Source organism: Bubalus kerabau, chromosome 3 (genome assembly GCF_029407905.1).
Source record: "Bubalus kerabau isolate K-KA32 ecotype Philippines breed swamp buffalo chromosome 3, PCC_UOA_SB_1v2, whole genome shotgun sequence".
In the NCBI taxonomy this organism is placed as follows: domain Eukaryota; kingdom Metazoa; phylum Chordata; class Mammalia; order Artiodactyla; family Bovidae; genus Bubalus; species Bubalus kerabau.
In genome coordinates this window covers 63,255,986-63,278,553 of record NC_073626.1, presented here as the reverse complement: position 1 = coordinate 63,278,553, position 22,568 = coordinate 63,255,986, and the positions used below count along the sequence as shown (strand labels likewise).

The following is a 22,568-nucleotide window of genomic DNA, read 5'->3' as shown; positions in this document are numbered from 1 at the left end:
TTTAAGGGACTGATTTCCCAATTGCTATGGCTTAATCACCTGCTTTATTGTTACCACAGTTTTAGAGCCTACATTAAAGGGAGTGGCTGGAAAGGAGTAAGGAGAATTTTTTTTTTTAAATTGTCTCTCATTAGAAGGTTAGTTGTTAAGAAGGAGAAAATGGAAACTAAGATTTTGGTTTGTGTTTTTATATTCACTCACCTATTCACTGTAGGAATTCATTTTCCCACTTCTGTTTTTACTTCAAAAATTTCATATTATATGAAAGATTCCAAACATATAGAAATGTAGTCTGTATGTCTACATAGTTTCATCAGTGAAATTAGTCAAATATTAGCTTTTTGCTATTTGCTTCAGATTTCTTTTTTTCAAGAAGCAAAAATTAAACTTAGACTCAGGCTCCACTCTCCACTCTGAATTAATCACTGTCCTGAAATTGGTGTTAATCTTTCTGTTTAAAAAACTTTTATATATATGTGTGTGTGTGTGTGTGTGTGTGTGTGTGTGTGTGTATTAGGTATGGGTTGGTGGTGGTCTGCCACAGGGATAGGGGCTCTGGGTACAGCAGACTTGGGTATGGCATAAGCCCTCCTGGAGGACTGACTGAGGTCTGACAGAATGTGGTCCACTGGAGAAGGGAATGGCAAACCACTTCAGTATTCTTGCCTTGAGAACCCCATGAACAGTATGAAAAGGCAAAAATATAGGATACTGAAAGAGGAACTCCCCAGGTTGGTAGGAGCCCAATATGCTACTGGAGATCAGTGGAGAAATAACTCCAGAAATAATGAAGAGATGGAGCCAAAGCAAAAACAATACCCAGTTGTGGATGTGACTGGTGATAGAAGCAAGGTCCGATGCTGTAAAGAGCTATATTGCATAGGAACCTGGAATGTTAGGTCCATGAATCAAGGCAAATTGGAAGTGGTCAAACAGGAGATGGGAAGAGTGAACATCAAAATTCTAGGAATCAGTGAACTAAAATGAACTGGAATGGGTGAATTTAACTCAGATGACCATTGTATCTACTACTGTGGGCAAGAATCCTCTAGAAGAAATGGAGTAGCCATCATAGTCAACAAAAGAGTCCAAAATGCAGTACTTGGATACAATCTCAAAAACAAAAAAGATTGATCTCTGTTTGTTTCCAAGGCGAACCATTCAATACCACAGTAATCCAAGTCTATGCCCTGACCAGTAATGCTGAAGAAGCTGAAGTTGAAAGGTTCTATGAAGACCTACAAGACCTTCTAGAATTAACACCCAAAAAAGATGTCCTTTTCATTATAGGGGACTGGAATGCAAAAGTAGGAAGTCAAGAAACACCTGGCGTAACAGGCAAATTTGGCCTTGGAGTACAGAATGAAGCAGGGCAAAGGCTAATTGAGTTTTGCCAAGAGAATGCACTGGTCATAGCAAACATTGTCTTCCAACAACACAAGAGAAGACTCTACACATGGACATCACCAAATGGTCAACACCGAAATCAGATTGATAATATTCTTTGCAGCCAAAGATGGAGAAGCTCTATAGAGTCAGCAAAAACAAGACAGGGAGATGACTGTGGCTCAGATCATGAACTCCTTATTACCAAATTCAGACTTAAATTGAAGAAAAGTAGACCATTCAGGCATGACCTAAATGAAATCCCTAACCATTATACCAGACCACCTGACCTGCCTCTTGAGAAATTTGTATGCAGGTCAAGAAGCAACAGTTAGAACTGGACATGGAACAATAGACTGGTTCCAAATAGGAAAAGGAGTACATCAAGGCTGTATATTGTCACCCTGCTTATTTAACTTATATGCAGAGTACATCATGAGAAACGCTGGACTGGAAGAAGCACAAGCTGGAATCAAGATTGCTGGGAGAAATATCAATAACCTCAGATATGCAGATGACACCACCCTTATGGCAGAAAGTGAAGAGGAACTCAAAAGACTCTTGATGAAAGTGAAAGTGGAGAGTGAAAAAGTTGGCTTAAAGCTCAACATTCAGAAAACAAAGATCATGGCATCCGGTCCCATCACTTCATGGGAAATAGATGGGGAAACAGTGGAAACAGTGTCAGACTTTATTTTTCTGGGCTCCAAAATCACTGCAGATGGTGACTGCAGCCATGAAATTAAAAGACGCTTATTCCTTGGAAAGAAAGTTATGACCAACCTAGATAGCATATTCAAAAGCAGAGATGTTACTTTGCCAACAAAGGTTCGTCTAGTCAAGGCTATGGTTTTTCCTGTGGTCATGTATGGATGTGAGAGTTGGACTGTGAAGAAGGCTGAGGGCCGAAGAATTGATGCTTTTGAACTGTGGTGTTGGAGGAGACTCTTGAGAGTCCCTTGGACTGCAAGGAGATCCAACCCGTCCATTCTGAAGGAGATCAGCCCTGGCATTTCTTTGAAAGGACTGATGCTGAAGTTGAAACTCCAGTACTTTGGCCACCTGATGTGAAGAGTTGACTCATTGGAAAAGACTCTGATGCTGGGAGGGATTGGGGGCAGGAGGAAAAGGGGACAGCAGAGGATGAGATGGCTGGATGGCATCACTGACTCGATGGACGTGAGTCTGGGTGAACTCCGGAAGTTGGTGATGGACAGGGAGGCCTGGTGTGCTGCAATTCATGGGGTCACAAAGAGTCGGACATGACTGAGTGACTGAACTGAACTGAACTAAACGATTATATAGTGGAAGTGAGAAATAGATTTAAGGGACTAGGTCTGATAGAGTGCCTGATGAACTATGGATGGAAGTTTGTGACATTGTACAGGAGACAGGGATCAAGACATGTCAATGTATGGCAGAAACCACTACAATATTGTAAAGTAATTAGCCTCCAATTAAAATAAATTAAAAAAAAAAGAAATGCAAAAAAGCAAAATGGCTGTTTGAGGAGGCCTTACAAATAACTGTGAAAAGAAGAGAAGTGAAAACCAAAGGAGGAAAGGAAAGATATACCCATCAGAACGCGGAGTTCCAAAGATAGCAAGGAGAGATAAGAAAGCCTTCCTCAGTGATCAGTGCAAAGAAATAGAGGAAGACAATAGAATGGGAAAGACTAGAGATCAAAATTAGAGATGCCAAAGGAACATTTCATGCAAACATGGGCTCAATAAAGGACAGAAATTGTATGGACCTAACAGAAGCAGCAGATATTAAGAAGAGGTGGCAAGAATACACAGAAGAACTATACAAAAAAGATCTTCACAACCCAGATAATCACAATGGAGTGACCACTCACCTAGGGCCAGACATCCTGGAATGTGAAGTCAAGTGGGCCTTAGGAAGCATCACTATGAATAAAGCTAGTGCTGCTGCTGCTGCTAAGTCACTTCAGTCGTGTCTGACTCTGTGCAACCCCTTAGACAGCAGCCCACCAGGCTTCCCCGTCCCTGGGATTCTCCAGGCAAGAACACTGGAGTGGGTTGCAATTTCCTTCTCCAGTGCATGAAAGTTAAAAGTGAAAGTGAAGTCCCTCAGTCGTGTTTGACTTGTAGCGACCCCATGGACTGCAGCCCACCAGGCTCCTCCGTCCATGGGATTTTCCAGGCAAGAGTACTGGAGTTGGTTGCCATTGCCTTCTCCGAAAGCTAGTGGAAGTGATGGAATTCCAGTTGAGCTATTTCAAATCCTAAAAGATGATGCTGTGAAAGTGCTGCACTCAGTGTGCCAGCAAATTTGGAAAATTCAGCAGTGGCCACAGGACTGGAAAAGGGCAGTTTTCATTCCAATCCCAAAGAAAGGCAATGCCAAAGAATGCTCCAACTACCACACAATTGCACTCCTATCACACACTATAAAGTAATGCTCAAAATTCTCCAAGCCAGTCTTCAACAATACATGAACTGTGAACTTCCAGATGTTCCAGCTGGTTTTAGAAAAGGCAGAGGAACCAGAGATCAAATTGCCAATATCCGCTGGATCATCAAAAAGCAAAAGCATTCCAGAGAAACATCTATTTCTGCTTTATTGACTATGCCAAAGCCTTTGACTGTGTGGATCACAGTAAACTTTGGAAAACCGTGAAAGACTTGTGAATACCAGACCACCTGACCTGCCTCTTGAGAAATCTGTGTGCAGGTCAGGAAGCAACGGTTAGATCTGGACATGGAACAACAGACTGGTTCCAAATAGGGAAAGGAGTATGTACTTTTTATATGCAGAGTACATCATGAGAAATACTGGACTAGATGAAGCACAAGCTGGAATCAAGATTGCCGGGATAAATATCAATAACCTCAGATATGCAGATGACACCACCTGTATGGCAGAAAGTCAAGAAGAGCTAAAGGGCCTCTTGATGAAAGTGAAAGAGGAGAGTGAAAAAGTTGGCTTAAAGCTCAACATTCAGAAAACAGATCATGGCATCTGGTCCCATCACTTCATGGCAAATAGATGGGGAAACAGTGGAAACAATGTCAGACTTTATTTTTCTGGGCTCCAAAATCACTGCAGATGGTGACTGCAGCCATGAAATTAAAAGATGCTTGCTCCTTGAAAGAAAAGTTATGACCAACCTAGACAGTATTTTAAAAAGCAGAGACATTACTTTGCCAATAAAGATCCATCTAGTCAAGGCTATGGTTTTTCCAGTAGTCATGTATGGATGTGAGAGTTGGACTATAAAGAAAACTGAGCACTGAAGAACTCTTGAGTATCCCTTGGACTGCAAGGAGATCCAACCAATCCATCCTAAAGGAAATCAGTCCTGAATATTCATTGGAAGGACTGATGTTGAAGCTGAAACTCCAGTACTTTGACAACCTGGTGTGAAGAGCTGACTCATTGGAAAAGACCCCAATGCTGGGAAGGATTGAAGGTGGGAGGAGAAGGGGATGACAGAGGATGAGATGGTTGGATGGCATCACCAACTCAGTGGAAATGCTGCTGCTGCTATTAAGTCGCTTCAGTCATGTCTGACTTTGTGCGACCCTATAGTTAGCAGACCACCAGCTCCTCTGTCCCTGGGATTCTCAGGAAGAGTACTGGAGTGGGTTGCCATTTTCTTCTCCATCAGTGGACATGAGTTTGGGTAATCTCAGGGACTTGGTGATGAACAGGGAGGCCTGGTGTGCTGCAGTCCATGGGGTCGCAAAGAGTTGGACACGACTGAGTGACTGAACTGAATATATATATATATATATTCATATTATACATATCCTTTAGCAGTTTATTTTTCACTCAGTATCCTGTTTGGGAACTTCTGTTGTTGATGGATTAAAATGTCATTACTTCAGTTTAATTGCTACATAATAGCCCATCATATAAAAGAGCCTCACGGGGCAGTTAGATTTTATCTAGTGCTTTTTCAGTTTAGAAGCTTTGAGAAATATGAGAATTTTAAAAGAACCTATACATTATGTTCTGGAGAAGGCAATGGCAACCCACTCCAGTACTCTTGCCTGGAAAATCCCATGGACAGAGGAGCCTGGTGGGCTGCAGTCCATGGGGTCGCCAAGAGTGGGAGACGACTGGGCAACTTCACTTACACTTTTCAGTTTCATGCATTGGAGGAGGAAATGGCAACCCACTCCAGTGTTCTTGCCTGGAGAACCCCAGGGACGGGGAAGCCCGGTGGGCTGCCGTCTATGGGGTCACACAGAGTCGGACATGACTGAAGTGACTTAGCAGCAGCATACGTTATATTTAGTATATAAAGTTATTTGTATTTGTATCATATTTATGTGATATAAAGAGAACTCTTTATGAAATAATAATAATTCTCTTTATTTATGAAGTAATCCTGCTTTCAGAGCACTCAAAATGAAAGTAGTTGATGAAGGATGCGATACTAGGCTTGGAACAGTGTTAGCAAAATTTTTTTTTTTTTTAATGTGGAAAGTATTGTTTTCAGTGTCTGTTTAGGCCCGAAATAGCATGCTTTATGTCAAAGGACGAAACTACCAGTTGATACCTGAAGCAAAAGCAAAATGCTGAATTTGTTGCATACTTGATGGAGAGAGCTATATGGTCAGGCAGTTTTTCTCAGCAGAGCAGGAAACTGGCCTTACATGAAGATGTTTGGTAAGTGTTGAGTTCTTGGATTGGCGGACTTCCAGGAGTGCCAGTGGGATGACATTGGCAATGAAAACTGGCTTCTCAGGTGAAGCTTTTGCTGTCTGGATGGCAGGACAGGGGCACCATCCATGAGTATCTCTGTTCCCGATTGGCTGATGCTCAGGAGTGTTGGTCACTGATTGATTGCCTTATAGAGGCACCTTCACTGTGGCAACTTGTCAATCATTGGTTAAAGGAGTTTCAAACCAATTCTCTGGTTTAAAGGCTACTTCATGCTGTCATATATTAATTAAGCATGTTTAAAGCCTGTTCTTGTGCCTACCTATTGCCATGGTTACAGAAGAGTCTTTTTTAGGAGTGTGGGAACTTTTATTCTTGCATGAATAATTTATTTTCAGAGTTGACTGCTTCAGAAATTAGATTATTATATAACTTCTCTGGAGAAACTTATATTCAGATTTGAAGGTAGAAAAAAGCAACTTATCTGGTTTTGTAGTAAATTTGCCTTTGCACCAATTTTGGTATTGCTTGAGATTGGGAAAGGAATTGTATACAAGTCCAGCTGCTGATGTGGAATCTTCCATATAATGGCTGATGTCACACTACTGGATGCTTCAGTTTTCTTCTTGGGAAAGAATAATGTATGTAATTGAGCAGTATACTATCTTCACTCTTCCTTGAGGATTTCACTACTCAAGCAATGAGACCTTGAGCAGTTTCTTTTTTGAATCCTGTTTCCTCACTTTTAAATTGTGAAGGGTAATGCTTAAAATGGGTTAGTGAGACTTGAGATGAGTTCATATATAGAAGATACTAAGAACACTGTAACTCAGAAGGCAAAACTGTTGTTATCCACCCTGGTCTCAGTGTTTTTTGCTTAGTTAATGTTTGTTGAATACATAAAATTTCTTATTTGAACTAGACTTCCTTTTCTATACAGTTTATTCCAGATCAGTTAAATGAAAGCTACAATGTACAAGTAATATCTTTGCCTAACAGAAATAATAAAAACAATATTTTCTAATTGGTAACTCACCTATGTGGATCACTTGTCAAGATTTGCTGCAAGACTTTTTAGTAATTTAAGTATCCATATATATATGTAAAATTTTTGTTTCATAAAAGAATATTTTATTGAAGGTAATTATTTTCAAAGAAATAAACAGCTCCCCCCCCCCTTTTTTTAGCAGACTTTTTTCTTTTCTTTCTTCTTCTTTTTTTTTTTTTAACCACACTGCTCAGCATGCAAGATCTTAGTTCCCTGACCAGGGATAAAACCTGTGCCCCCTGTGGTGGAACCACTGGGATACCAGGGAAGTCCCAACAGCCTTCTTATACAAATATTAAAGTGAAGAAAAAAGTTCCAGAAAGGCCAAATTATACAAACTGAAATGTATATAAAATATGTGCTCGTTTTTCTGAGAAAGATCTTGGTAAAGTGAGAGTGATTCTTCAAAAATATCAGAGGAGACTTATGTTCAGAAGCTAAGGAAATATTTACAAATATGGAATAATAGTACCAATGCTAGTAATACTCAGGGCCAGGAGCTGTTCTAAGCATTGTTTAATATTTCATTTAATCCCCCAGTAACTTTATGATATATTGCCATTACCTGGGTCCTGTTATTCTCATTTCATAGATGAAATTCAGGCACAGGTTAGCTATGTAACTTGCCACAGTCACATAAATAGTAAGAGACAGAGCTGGAACTGGAACTGTGGCTGTTTGGCTCTTAAAATAGACTGTATTGGCCTCTTGGAAAATGACCTGTGTTTATAAAATGAAGACACATTTTTGAAATTAAGACAATGATAGTTAAAATAATCTTGTTTTTAAAAAATGTGAAGCAGGGAATATGCTAATATCCTCAGCAATTTAGAAACCCTAGTTTATGGGAATGTTTGAGCCCAGTGAAATTACATGCAAAATTGTTGTGCACTTTCTTTTTTGTGGGGTGGAGATGAAGAGAGACCATGGACTTGTCAGATTCTTGAAGGGATTGAAGTATCACTGGCACGAAGAGGGCAGACCTTTTCCGTGGAGTTATATCATCGAATCACTAGGCTGGGCAACCTATGAAAGTTCATTCATATTTCTTTCCAGAAGGACAGTAGCTGAATCTACTATAATGGGTGCTTCTGTTCAGATGCTTCTTGCTCTTAGTCTTCTCCCTGACGTTCTGGGCTCTAGGCAGGCTTTCCTGTCTCCTGCCTTCTACTGCCTCAGCATTTTGCTTCACTCTTCTGTCTAGATCACTGTCTGGAGAGCTTCTTCTCGGTAATGTAGAAGAGCTTTCTAGTGTCAGCTTACCTGTCACCTTTATTAGGGGCTGTTCTGGCTCCTCCAGGTCTGGCTTGGTGTTCCTGCTCTAGGTTCCATGTCATTTGATGTCTTGAAGCACTCTTGGTTCTCATTTGAAATGGCCTTTGATTTGTCTGTGTCTTCCCACTAGACTTTTCTGTCCACACAGTAGGGAGTATCTTGTTCTGTTCGGCTGACCATCAGTTCAGGTCAGTTCAGTCATTCAGTCGTGTCCGACTCTTTGCGAGCCCGTGAATCGCAGCACACCAGGCCTCCCTGTCTATCACCAACTCCCAGAGTTTACTCAAACTCATGTCCACCGAGTCGGTGATGCCATCCAGCCATCTCATCCTCTGTCGTCCCCTTCTCCTCCTGCCCCCAATCCCTCCCAGCATCAGGGTCTTTTCCAGTGAGTCAACTCTTTGCATGAGGTGGCCAAAGTATTGGAGTTTCAGCTTTAGCATCAGTCCTTCCAGTGAACACCCAGGGCTGACCTCCTTCAGAATGGACTGGTTGGATCTCCTTGCAGTCCAAGGGACTCTCAAGAGTCTCCTCCAACACCACAGTTCAAAAGCATCAATTCTTCGGCGCTCAGCTTTCTTCACTGACCATCATTGCCTGCCATTTTCATCAGCAATGATTAGGTACTCAGTAAATAATATTAAATAACAAGAATATTATTTCTGTTCTCCTAGTTGTTGAAGTTCAAAAATCTCACGTAATTTTAACTTTACCTCATTCTCAGTATTGTCAGTGGCCAGATCCTAAATGTTTTTGCTTCCAATCCTCCTTTGCTCTGCATCTACTCTAACTTTGACTTTCTTCACTTGATCCTAAATTATTTCTTCACTTGATCCTAAGTTATTTCAATAGATATATCTATTTCTCACTATCCAAGTCCATTTTTTCCTTCCACTGCCAGAGAAATCTTTTTATACACTGCGCAGCCTTTCATCACATAGACAGTGGAATGAAATCCTGTCCTCTCCCATTGTACACGGACTTTTAAATTTTCTGGCTACCACTGACTGTCGTGTCCTGAATACTTCATTTATTTTCTTTTTTCCCCTAACTTTGGTGCCCATTCTCATGCTAGTCCTTCTTCTTGCTGTGTCCTTACATCAAGCCTGTATTTTAAAATTTATCTTACTCTTTTAAGTTTGTTGTTCAGTTGCCCATTCGTGTCCGACTCTTTGCAATCCCGTGGACTGCAGCACTCCAGGCCTCCCTGTCCCTCACCATCTCCCAGAGTTCACCCAAGTTCATGTCCATTGCATTGGTGATGCCATCTAGCCATTTCATCCTCTAACACTCTCTTCTCCTTCTGCCCTCAATCTTTCCCAGCATCGGGGACTTTCCCATTGAGTCAGCTGTTCACATCAAGTGACCAAAATACTGGAGCTTCAGCTTCAGCATCAGTCCTTCCAATGAGTTTTCAGGGTTGATTTCCCTTAAGATTGACTGGTTTGATGTCCTTGCTGTCCAGGGGACTCTCAGGAGTCTTCTCCGGCACCATAATTCCAAGGCATCAATTCTTTGGCATTCTGCTTTCTTTATGGTCAGCTCTCACAACCGGAAGACCACTTTTAAGTTTAGCCTCAGTTAATTGCTGCTTGAAAATGTCTCACATTCTCTCACTTAGAATTCATATTTCCCCTTTTGCATACCGGTAATACTTTGTTCATATCATTTCTATATGCCTTTCTTGCTAGATTTTGAACTATTTCAGACCTGAAACTAGGTACTATTAAATAGAATAACATAAAAATTTAGAAGAGCATAGTTTCTGATACAGAGATCATGGTGAATAAATCCAAGTTACGATATGTGCTCCACTGGACCTGGCCCTTTACCTGATGCCTGGTCAGTATTCGATAAATGTTTACTGAAGTGAGTTTCATCTGGCTTTTTAAAAATACTGTGATTTTTAAAAAGTAATTTTTAAAATATTTTTAAAGTATTTTAAAAAGTATTTTAAAGTATTTTAAAAGAAAGGTCCATTTCTTTCATACAAAATTCATACTGCTTTGTCTTTTAAGATCTTTTGATTTCATGTTATTTTTTTCACTGAAAAAATAAATTAATGAATGATTCCTTTTGCTTAAAATTTGCATACCCATATATTACCTCTTGGCCATACTGTAAACTGCATTCCCTTCAGGCTGTAGTAGTCTTTCTGTGGTCATGGCTTAGGTACTTGTTCTTCTAACACCTGAATTTCTATTTACTGGTTACTATTCCTTTCATATGTCTATTTACAGGGAAGTTGCTTCATTTTACTAAGTTGTTAGAGGAGCACTGGAGAAAATGCTGGAACTCAGTCTGTTTAAATCTGAGCACTCTCCCCGCAGGGTGGGTCTCATCTGCTTAAATGAAATGCTGACAGTAGGTTTCAGACCCTTTTAAAAAGCCACTCTGCTTAAACTCTAAGCAAGGTGAAAAGGCAGCCTTCAGAATGGGAGAAAATAATAGCAAATGAAGCAACTGACAAAGGACTAATCTCAAAAATATACAAGCAACTCCTACAGCTCAATTCCAGAAAAATAAATGACCCAATCAAAAAATGGGCCAAAGAACTAAATAGACATTTCTCCAAAGAAGACATACAGATGGCTAACAAACACATGAAAAGATGCTCAACATCACTTATTATCAGAGAAATGCAAATCAAAACCACAATGAGGTACCATTTCACGCCAGTCAGAATGGCTGCGATCCAAAAATCCACAATCAATAAATGCTGGAGAGGGTGTGGAGAAAAGGGAACCCTCTTACACTGTTGGTGGGAATGCAAACTAGTACAGCCACTATGGAGAACAGTGTGGAGATTCCTTAAAAAACTGGAAATAGACCTGCCTTATGATCCAGCAATCCCATTCCTGGGCATACACACTGAGGAAACCAGAATTGAAAGAGACACGTGTACCCCAATGTTCATCGCAGCACTGTTTATAATAGCCAGGATGTGGAAGCAACCTAGATGTCCATCAGCAGACGAATGGATAAGAAAGCAGTGGTACATATACACAATGGAGTATTACTCAGCCATTAAAAAGAATGCATTTGAATCAGTTCTAATGAGGTGGATGAAACTGGAGCCTATTACACAGAGTGAAGTAAGCCAGAAAGAAAAACACCAATACAGTATACTAACACATATATATGGAATTTAGAAAGATGGTAACAATAACCCTGTGTACGAGACAGCAAAAGAGACACTGATGTATAGAACAGTCTTTTGGACTCTGTGGTAGAGGGAGAGGGTGGGATGATTTGGGAGAATGGCATTGAAACATGTATAATATCATATATGAAACGAGTTGCCAGTCCAGGTTTGACGCACGATACTGGATGCTTGGGGCTGGTGCACTGGGACGACCCAGAGGGATGGTATGGGGAGGGAGGAGGGAGGAGGGTTCAGGATGGGGAACACATGTGTACCTGTGGCGGATTCATTATGATATATGGCAAAACCAATACAATATTGTAAAGTTAAAAAATAAAATTAAATAAAAAAAAAAGCCACTCTGAAGCATGTATCTGGCAAGTTCTAAGTAAGTTCTATTTTCTTTTTATTTATTTAAACATACTTTGCATGTAGAAAGAACAAGGAGAGAACAAGAAGAGAGCCTTCGGAAAAAGGGAAAATAGATGTTTTAAGTCCTTTCCACCTCATTTTACTGTGAATTAAGTCTATAAGTTCATCAGTGCCATCCCCAAACAACAAAATAGGCAGTACATGTTGGCTCTTTGTCAGGCTATTTCTTATTTAATTTTGTTCATAAGAAGGCTCCTCTCAGCCTCTCAGGAGGGTATGAAAAGAAAAATAGCAAAAAACATAAAATGAATAAAAGGTAAAGTAAAAGGAAAGTAGAAAAAAAAAAGTAGAATAAATAATTTCAAAACTTTAGTATTTTTCATGGTAACTCCCTGGAGAGACAGAAGCAGGCATATTGATACGTTGACTACAACAAAATAAAGTATGAATACTCTTCTGTTTCCAAATTCGTATCACATTCTGGAAAGCAATTTAGTAATTATATATCAAGACTTTTTTTTTAAAACAGGAAACTTTAAAGAGTTTATACCTTTGGGCCTATTATTTTTCCTCCCCCCAAAATAATGAAAGATTCAGATGAAGATATTTGTACATGGATTTTAATTAGAGCATTGTTTGCACATGTGAAAAGTTAGAAATGACTAAACATACACTAATGAGAGAAGTATTAGGTGAGTAAATAACCATAGAATATTTTTCACTGATGAAATATGGCAATTTTGAAAAATACTTAATAGCATGGATACATGTTCACAGTATAATCTTAACAAAAGACACAACATATAGCATTCTTTATTTTTTATTTTATTCTTCCTACCTCTAATGCATGCTCACTGTAGTAAGTCACATCACATTTTAGCAAGTCAAATGGTATCTTCCTGTGGCCCAAATAATACAGTCAATATTTGGTCAATTTCTTTCACACCTTACCTCATGCTTACATAAACATATACACGATTATATACATGTATACAATATGCTTTTAATTTTGTAAGTCTGTTTTTTTAGTATGCTTTTAAAAGTACTGGATGGAATCCAAGTTATTTCTGAGAAATTGGGTTAGAAAATTTTATTTTTCCATATTTTCCCAATTATCTATATAGATCATTTAAAAGACATTGTGTGGAGCCATATCTGAGTTAACCAGGTGTTTTTAATGTGAGAAGGACACAGAAATAAATGATTAGAAAATAGTAAATATCAGATTAAAAAGAAAAAAAAAAAGCAGCTAACAATAACTATTAGTAGGTAGCCACCAAGGTTAGCTTTCTTTCATGTCAGTATCCTATGTCTTTGATTCTCTGGGGTACCTGTGCAAGCCTTGAAATAAATAAATCTCATTTCAAAGATAAGTTTATATTTTTTTATAGTAAAAGAAACCAAACAATTGAAGAGGATGACTTTAGGTCATGTCCCTATCCCCTAGGAATATCCTATTTTTTTATGTCAGCAATTCTCAACTACGGCTGTACATTAGAATCATCTGGGACCTTTTGAAAACTTGATTCCCTGGACCCCATCTGTGGTGATGCTGACTTAATTGGAGTGAGGTGGGGCCTGGGAATATAAAGGTTTCCGGGCAATTTTGATGTCTACACAGGGTTGAGAACTACTGTCCTAGGCCAAGAGAATTCTACATACTAGAAAGGTAACAATAGTAAACACATCATTTGCAAGTTGATAATTTTGAAATTTTGTAAGAGTTTCATTTAATATATCATGTATTTTTTATTCAATCACACATTCAGAAAATAATTGAGTAAACACATGTGTTTATAATTCTAAATGTGTTTTATTCCCCAAAGAACAGTTGTTTCCTGAAATGTTCTTACTAACAAAAGTGAACTGGCACTTTTAGAAAGATAAGACACTATGAGTTCACATGTGACTCATTTCTTGTTTAATATCGTTAACCAGCATAATTTAATCATACAATTCTCTTAACTCTTAAATATCTTTGTGTGCTTTTTTGGTACTATTACTCTTTTTATTTGACTCTGTCATGTACATATTTGAAGGCAGCTGACTCAGTGATGAAGAATCGCCTGCGATGCAGGAGCCTCAGGAGACGTAGCTTCGATCCCTGGGTCAGGAACATCCCCTGGAGAAGGAAATGGTCACCCACTCCAGTATTCTTGCCTGGAAAATCCCACGGACAGAGGAGTCTGGTGGGCTACAGTCCATGGAGTCCAATGAGTAGGACACGACTGATGTGACATAGCACACAATTTCTTTGTGTCTCTCACAGTGACTAGTACAGATCATGCATATAATAGGTGCTTAATAAAAGTGTGTAGCATAAAATGACTGCTCAGACCTGGACTCTGAAACTTTCTTGGTTCACACTTGCTTTAGTAGCTCAATAGTTTTTCTTGTGGCCACACAGCAACTTCTAACAAATTAGTAGTCATTTGAAAAAATAATACATATTTGCTATTTACTTAGTGGGATGTATTTTTCTGTTAGACACTGCACAGCTTCTCAGACATTAGAGTAAAACTAAATATGCAATCCTTATTTCCTATTCAGCATTGGTTTTCATGCACTGTTTACTTTTTAGCAGAACAATCACTAAATATTCAGCTACACAAAAATCTCATGTCATTGCTTTGAGTATAGAATGTTGAATCATGAACTCTCTAGAGTTGGTTTGCTTTCATGAAAGTTTAAAATACCTTCTGTCACCCCTGTGAGTTTGTTGTATAACCTTTGGTGGCTTCAAACACAGTTTAGGAACTGTGGCCCCAAATCTCTGGCTTTGATATTTTTCTGTTTTGGGCATAACAGAGGATTTATCTGTTAAGGGTTTGTTGATTGTTTTGTTAGCTTTCAATATCAAGTTGCTAAGCCTATGCATACATTCTAACAGAGAAGACTAATCATAGTCTTTGTTTGTATCATTGAGATGTGGGACCACTAAAAATGATTACTTTAAAAAAGAAAAGCACTTTACTGGATTCAAGGCACTGCACTAATAAGTACTTTATAGTACCATATTCTTTGATGTTTTTGAAATTGGAACGCATTTCACAAACAGTGGTAAAGAAAACCACCCTGGTTCTAAAGAAAGAGTAGGAGGTTGTTTTGTAGCACGGGGCTTGGAGGTGGTGGTGTTCGGGCAGTGCTGGGCTGTTCTCTAGGCAAGCGGTGGATGCTGCTGGCCATTCCAGTTGGTATGGACTGTGACCCTAGCTCATCATGGAGAAATGTGCTAATGTGGGCTCCAGGGATGAGTTCTGTCTTGTACCAGGTCCCCTGGCTTAGAGTTGTGCAGCTCAAAATAGTGATCACACTTTACAGTTATTTGCTCTTGGAGTGTTACATCCTTACTGGAAGCCTGGTGGGGAATATTTTGGGGAGATCATTTGGGAAGACAGTTTAGTAAACTAAATCCTTTTCAGGATATTAATTGTATAAATAGCAGTCACTTAATTCTTCTTTTTGCCTGGATGACATAGTCCTTTGCAGACTTTATCCATCAATTATACTAAATTAGGAATGCTTAGTCAAAGCTCTGGTTTTTCCAGTAGTCATGTATGAATGTGAGAGTTGGACTATAAAGAAGGCTGAGCCCTGCAGAATTGATGCTTTTGAACTGACTCTTGAGAATCCCTTGGACTGCAAGGAGACCCAACCAGTCCATCCTAAAGGAAATCAGTCCTGCATATCCATTGAAAGGACTGATGCTGAAACTGAAACTCCAGTGCTTTGGCCACCTGAAGTGAAAGGCCGACTCATTGGAAAAGACCCTGATGCTGGGAAACATTGAAGGCAGGAGAAGGGGACGACAAAGTATGAGATGGTTGGATACATCACTGACTCCATGCACATGAATTTGAGTAAGCTCCGGGTGTTGGTGATGGAAAGGGAAGCCTGGCGTGCTGCAGTCCATGGGGTCGCAAAGGGTTGGACACAACCAGCAACTGAACTGAAGGACATTGACTCATTAAGTTTCAAAGGAGGCTAGAGTACCCTGTGTTCAAGTAGTTCATACTTAATTCTTCCCCAAGCAGGTTTTGCATCCCAACTAACACATCTAACCTGATTTCCATGTTACATTCATGGGAGGGAGCATTCAGTGATTGTTGGTTCTCTAAAGGTCCTCTCTCCTATGTATCATCGTTAATATATTTGAAATACCTAGGGGAAAAATATTTACTACTCAACCGATTCCTAATGGATTGTTCCTATTAAATAGCAATTTATTAAGAAGCCTAAATCTGTGTGAAATAGATTTTGTAACAACTTTTTATTTTAAAATTCTTTAATTATTTTTCCAGATGGGGGTTCCCTCCCCTTACAGCAGTCTCTTGTTTTCACTTATATTACTTCTTTCCATTTTTATTGCCAACTTCAATTTTGGTTCCTTGATAATATGCTAAAGAGATTTTTTCCAATTAATTATTTAGAATTGGGTAATAATTGGTAGAACTTAATCTTCATTTAATTGCTTTTCTAAGGAAAAGCCACAATGGTTGCCCTAATCTTGCTTTTAAAAGTTCTTTCTTGACATCACAAGAATGAACATATCTGTTGAAGAAATTATTGAAGGAAGAACTGGTAAGGAATCAAAGAATCTGTACTTTGCTTAAAGTATATAACTTATGAATATTCTATGCACAGAAGTTGTTGATTACACATTATCTCCTTGTCCCAGATGCCACTGCAAGGCTTATCCACCTCATTTCACATGTTTGCATCCTCCCTTGCAATTATTGCTTCCCTCGTGGCTCAGATGGTAAAGAGTCTGCCTGCAATGCGGGAGACCTGGGTTCAGTCCCTGGGTTGGGAAGATCCTGTGGAGGAGGGCATGGTAACCAACTCCAGTATTCTTAGCTGGAGAATCCCCACAGACAGAGGAGCCTGGCAGGCTATAGTTGATGGGGTTGTAGAGTTGTACACAACTGAGTGACTAAGCACAGCACACTTGCAGAAGTGGTTCTGAGCTTGTAGTCTCACTTTGTGATTTCAGAGTAAGGAATTCATTCACTAATTTGATCATTAATTTGAAAATAAGGATTGATAGTTTAGGATACAACAATAAAAAAATGAAAAATCTCAGTATCTCATAGAACTAATAGGGGAAACAGAAAATGAACATTCTGAGTAAATTAAACAGTATGTAAAGATGGTAGTATGGAAAAAATAGGATGTAAGAAAAGTGATAACACAGCAGGTGTAGTTGCACAACCCTTGCATGTCTCCAGCAGAGCCTGGGACCATGGCTGTTCCTTGGCCAGCTCCTGAGACTAGGCTCTTGGAATGTTCTTTCTGTTACTAACGAATGATGATGTTTTATATGCACAGAGCAATGGAGTGTACAATTCCAGCTTGTCAAGACTTCTCAGGATTATTTAGCAGGTTTACAATATACACCTGGTATCTTTGCTCGGGTTCTTTGTTTCAGCATCCATGGCTAGTTACGTAACAGGAATGTGGCTACATGACCGGTGTCCCCATGGCAGGCTCTGACCCTGAGATTCCATGCAGGGAAGCCCACTGCAGACACATTGCATGTGTGCCTGAAGTTCACAGCTAGAGAAGAATTGTGTCTTGTGTAAACTGAGCAGAAGGACGTGAAAGCCCATGCCTGACCTCTCTGGGCTTTCCTGGTGCATTTACTTTTCCTGTTGTTTTTACTTTTTATCCTTGACTGTTACAAATCTTAGTTTTGAGTATGACCTCCTATTAAGTGGTGTGAGTCCTTCTGATAAGTCACTGAACTGGAAGTGGTCTTGGGACTCCTGAAACATAGAGTAAGAAGGACTGGGAGAGTATGGAGTCATGAGAAGTGTAATTTTGACAAAGACTCGAAGGAGGTGAGAGAGTAAGCTGTTCATTTATGGGGGTAGGGTGGGAGGTAGGGAGAGAATTCTAGGCAGAAGGGACAGCCTGTGCAAAGACCCAGAGGTGGGAACTTGCCTGGTTCAAGAAAGTGCTGGAGCCCAAGTGGATCAGAGGAGTGAGGATGGAGTGGGGAGGATTAAGCTCAGAGACTCAGGGGCACATCTTCAGGCAAGGACCTTCTTGAGGGAAGGGGGTGATGTTGCTCAGTGCATGTTTGTGGGGTCGATCACTAAATTCCCATTTTTCCTCTGAGGAGGAATATCTGCTTCTCACGTTTTCTTAGCTCAGTCGTTTCTGCTTTTGGCAGAGACTTAACATATTCTTTTTAACCTCATTTTTTTCTTTCCTCGGTCCTTAATTTTTTTTTTTTTTTTGGCTGATTTTTCACAGGAAAATAAGTCTCACCTTTTTTTTTTCCTTTCAGTCTTTTCATCTGTGATGCCACTCACTGGGCTATTGGTTCTTCTGTCACCCCATACTTAGTGCCTCCATATATAGTGTACCCAATTCATGCGTGTTGGGTGAATGTGTGAGTGAGTGAATAATTATGATCCTGAGGCAGGATGAGAAATTGCAAAGAAAAAAAGAGTGAGAAATGCCTATGGAGTTTGATTTGTTTATTTATCAGACTGAATTATTTCCACTGAGGGAAAGGGCCCTTTGGGTAGGCAAGAAGGGACTGAGTCCAACTGCAAATGGCTCACTTTCTCGCTGGCTCCCTATTGAGGCCTCTGCAATGTGCTTGTTCTTAGGTTATAAGGACTCTTTCACGTTACTCATCTCATTAGTTTTGGCAAATCACACTCAAGTTTCTGGTCCTCATGAAGACAACGTGCATTTTACTTGCTTCATACCGTTTTTCACCTTTGGAGATCATGTCCTCATTCCAGCTCCATAATTTCTTCTTCGATTTGACATTTTCTCTGTAATAAGTATTAGTGCAGTAAGTTTGTTTTTGCTTCAAACAGGTGCAGATTGTTTTTTTTTCCCTTAAACTCTAAAGCCTGTGAGAATTTTGGATCCAATATGGTGCTTAAGCAACGAAAAGAAGGCTTTTCTGATTTGTTGAACTCTTTCTTTAACTCAGCTCCCTTTTGTTCCTTTAAAAGAAGGAGGCTGTGTGTCCATGTTTGAAATGCTGTAAAGCTTAGACTGTTGAAGTCCTTTCCATTCTGCTTTATAGAATGTGGAATAATATGGTCCTTTCTCTCATAAACTCCTTGCTTGTCCTTGTTCTTTCCTAAACTTTCAGTCCTCCTTCCAATTAAGTAGGAAAATTGGGCTGGTACCCTGGGAGAAAGAATTGTAAACCTACTTTGTTGGTATTATTTTGTAATAGTGAAAGTAAATTAGATTTAATCTAGTTGCATTATATTTATTTAGCAAATTTTGCTACTTATGGGTTTTTTTAAATAAAAATTTCTGAGTTAAATTTTCTTATAAGAAGGAAACATTAATTTCCAAAAAGAATGGACTCTTAATATTTGTTTTTGTGATTATTATAATAATGTGAAATATTTGTCACCAGTAACTATGGGATCAAGCTCAAAACTTCACCAATCCTAGGACTGGAAAGCTGGCTATAATTTCAAGTGACTTCTGTGGATATCCAACAATTATCATTCTTTACCCTGGTGCTTGGTCACTTCCGATTGTCTCTATCTTCTTTTCTTTTCTTCTTCATTTCTTTTCTTTTTCCTACTTTTCTCATCTTTCTGCTCTTCCTTCCTCTCCCTGTTTCATTCACCTAGAAGCTACATGCTAACTACCCTTAGTAAACCCTGGCAAAACACAAGGCTGAGTTTGAAACAGCGTTGACTGTCAAGAAGCTTGTTCTCACAGAGCAGATCAATATGCAGAGAATAAAAATATGCACCACAATATATCATGTGCCATTAGATGAGTCAGTACAGGAGAGGAGGGCCCATCTAACTGGGGTAAGTGCAAATTTATCCCAGCGCAAATTTATGAAGAGGGTTGTTTGTCCTAAACTTTGAAGGATAGGTTAGGGTTTTTGATGGGTAGAGATTAAGGTTTTCTTCAGATAGAAGAAAGGAAGGATGTAGCAGTAGAGTGGGTTGGTCTAGGATAGTGACTAGTGACCCATTTATGTCATGGTCATTGGAAAAGACCCTGATGCTGGGAAAGATTGATGGCAGGAGGAGAAGGGGACGACAGAGGATGAAATGGTTGGATGGCATCACTGACTTGATGGACATAAGTTTGAGCAAGCTCTGGGGGTTGGTGATGGACAGGGAAGCCTGGTGTGCTGCAGTCCATGGGGTCACAAAGAGTCGGACACAACGGAGCGACTGAACTGAACTGATAGAGCAGAGTTCTACAAACGTTTTCAGTAAAGTGCCAGAGAGTAAATAATTTCTTTGCAGACCATGTGGCCTTTACTGTTGAAGCAGAAGCAACCATAGGCAATCCATAAATGAGTACACTAGCAGTGTTCCAATAAAACTTTATTTACAAAATGAGCTGCAGGTCTGAGTTTGCCCATGGGCTATCGTCTGCTAATCCCTGATAAAACAGTGGTTAGTGGGAAATAAATATGCTGTGCTTAATAGTCAGTTGTGTGCAACTCTTTGTGACCCTTTGTACTGTAGCCCACCAGGCTCCCCGTCCATGGGAATTTTCCAGGCAAGAACACTGGAGTGGATTGCCATTTCCTTCTCTAGTGGGAAATAAGGCTAGAATGGGAGGTGATGGCCAGATGTCAGCTTTTGAATGCTAAGCTAAAGACGTGGAAATTAATTGTACTGTCTTTTGTAAAACCATGATTATGTCTCTACTAAAGACTTTAAATATCTTGACATTTAAATATGGAACCAGATGATTTCTGTTTACATCCTTTAGATATCTGTATAGCTAGCTCAATACTAAGATTTCTCTAATATTTAGTATAAAAATAATGGGTAGAGAACAAACTAGGCCTCTGAATGCCCCCCAGTAAAGTTTGAGTCATAGCATCTTTGGGCTTCTTTTTTTTTTTAATTTTATTTAGTATTATTATTTTTTAAATTTTATTTTATTTTTCTAACTTTACAATATTGTATTGGTTTCTCACCATAAAGTCTTCACTGGAATGGACCAAAAAAATCAAAGCTCGGAAAGTGGGAGAGAATGAATGGGGGGGCCCTTTGGAGATCTGAACTCAAAATGTCCACATTCTTCCCTGTTCAAAAACTGATAGTGTGAACTTGATTCCAAAGTAGATATAAAAATCCACATTTTTTGATACTCTTTAAAAGCCATTTTATTGGGCATGATTGACATGTAAAGGCTGTAGATATGTCACGTATATAACTTAATGAGTTCGGGGATAAATGTACACGTGTGAAACCATCGCCACCATCAAAGCCATAGACATATGCATCACCTCCCAAAGTTTCTTCCTGCTTCTATTATTATTATTTTGTGGTAGAAACACTGAAAGTAAGATCAGTCCTGTTAGGAAGTATGAAATATGCAGTGTTGTTGGCAGTAGGTAGTTGTACACTAAATCTCTAGTACTTATTTATCTTGTGTAACTGAAACTTCGCACCCTTTTACCCCCACGTCTCCTTCTTCTCTGCCCCTGGAAACTCCATTCTAATCTTTGACTGTTTTCTGTTATTGTTCAGTCACTAAGTCATGTCCAACTCTTTGCGACCCCATGGACTGCACCCTGCCAGGCTTCCCCGTCCTTCACTGTCTCCCGGAGTTTGCTCAAATTCATGTCAATTGAGTTAACTCTTTTAGATTCCACGTATAAATGTGAGCATACATTATTATCTTTGTGCATCTGGCTTATTTCACTTAACATAATCCTCTAGCTCTATCCATCTTGTTGCAAATGGCAAATTTCTTTTTTTTATTTTTTAAGACTGAATAATATTCCATTGTATGTATATACCAGTTTCCTTTATTCATCTGCTGATGGACATTTATGTTTTTTCTGTGTCTTGGCTGTTGGGAATAATGCTGCATTGAACATGGGAGTACAAGCCTCTCTCTTCGAGATTGATACCTTCAGGAATAGTTACGCGTGTTGATTCTAAAATTCTACGTAATTTCATAGAAGATTGTATTAGGTACTATAGACAGTTCTTCTCTTGTCTCTGGTTCATTTCCTTTTTAAAACTTCCTCTATGGTAATATCAGATAATTCTGCAGTACTATTTCTCATGTCTTTCCTCAGAATCTTCCTCAAGGTAAGGATGTACCTTATTCACGTTTGCAGCCCTATTATCTCCTGGTGCAGATCTGGCCGAAAGCAGACTATCAGTAAACATGTGTTAACTGAATGAATGTAGGTAAACATTTCTAATTGTTCCCAACAAGTTATTTCACTATATTTTGTGTTTTTCATTTCTTAATAGTTCTCATTTAGAATGCATAAACCTCAAAGTTTAAAGTCTTCGTTGTTAAAATATTAAATTTCATCTGTGATGTTTACAAAAACTTTATATACTTAGTGTATTTGTAGCATTATATTCCTAGAGAGAAAAAAAATTGTATATTAAATGAAATTATTGTAGATGCTTTATACATAGTTGAAAAGAAGTAGGCTAGTTTTTGTACCAGAGAAATCTGAAAATAAAGTTTCTCCATACGTACATTTGTAACCTACATAATAGTAACAACATAATAAGATGTCAGATTCTCTTGGAAAGAAGTGGGGTTGTAATTTCTCAGCCCACCCTACTCCAGATGTTGCCAGATAAATGGCTAGCGGTACCTTTTGATTTAGCCCTTTCTGGATTTTGAGTTTTACCTATCTATACCCTATAGTCGGAGAAGGCAATGGCACCCCACTCCAGTACTCTTGCCTGGAAAATCCCATGGACGGAG

The 22,568-nt window shown here is 39.2% G+C and overlaps 1 protein-coding gene across 4 annotated transcripts in view; it reads left to right on the top strand.

Annotated features, from left to right (window-relative positions):
- Positions 1-22,568, top strand: part of FAM171B (family with sequence similarity 171 member B) — a 75,414-nt gene that overhangs the window by 21,581 nt on the left and 31,265 nt on the right. The window contains exon 1 of one of the 4 annotated variants that reach the window (XM_055571985.1): positions 13,471-13,530. The exons of the other annotated variants lie outside the window; for them this stretch is intronic. The gene's annotated coding sequence lies outside the window, so the exon portion shown is untranslated. Of the gene's footprint in view, positions 1-13,470; positions 13,531-22,568 lie in introns of those variants that run through there. 4 annotated transcript variants of the gene reach the window in all.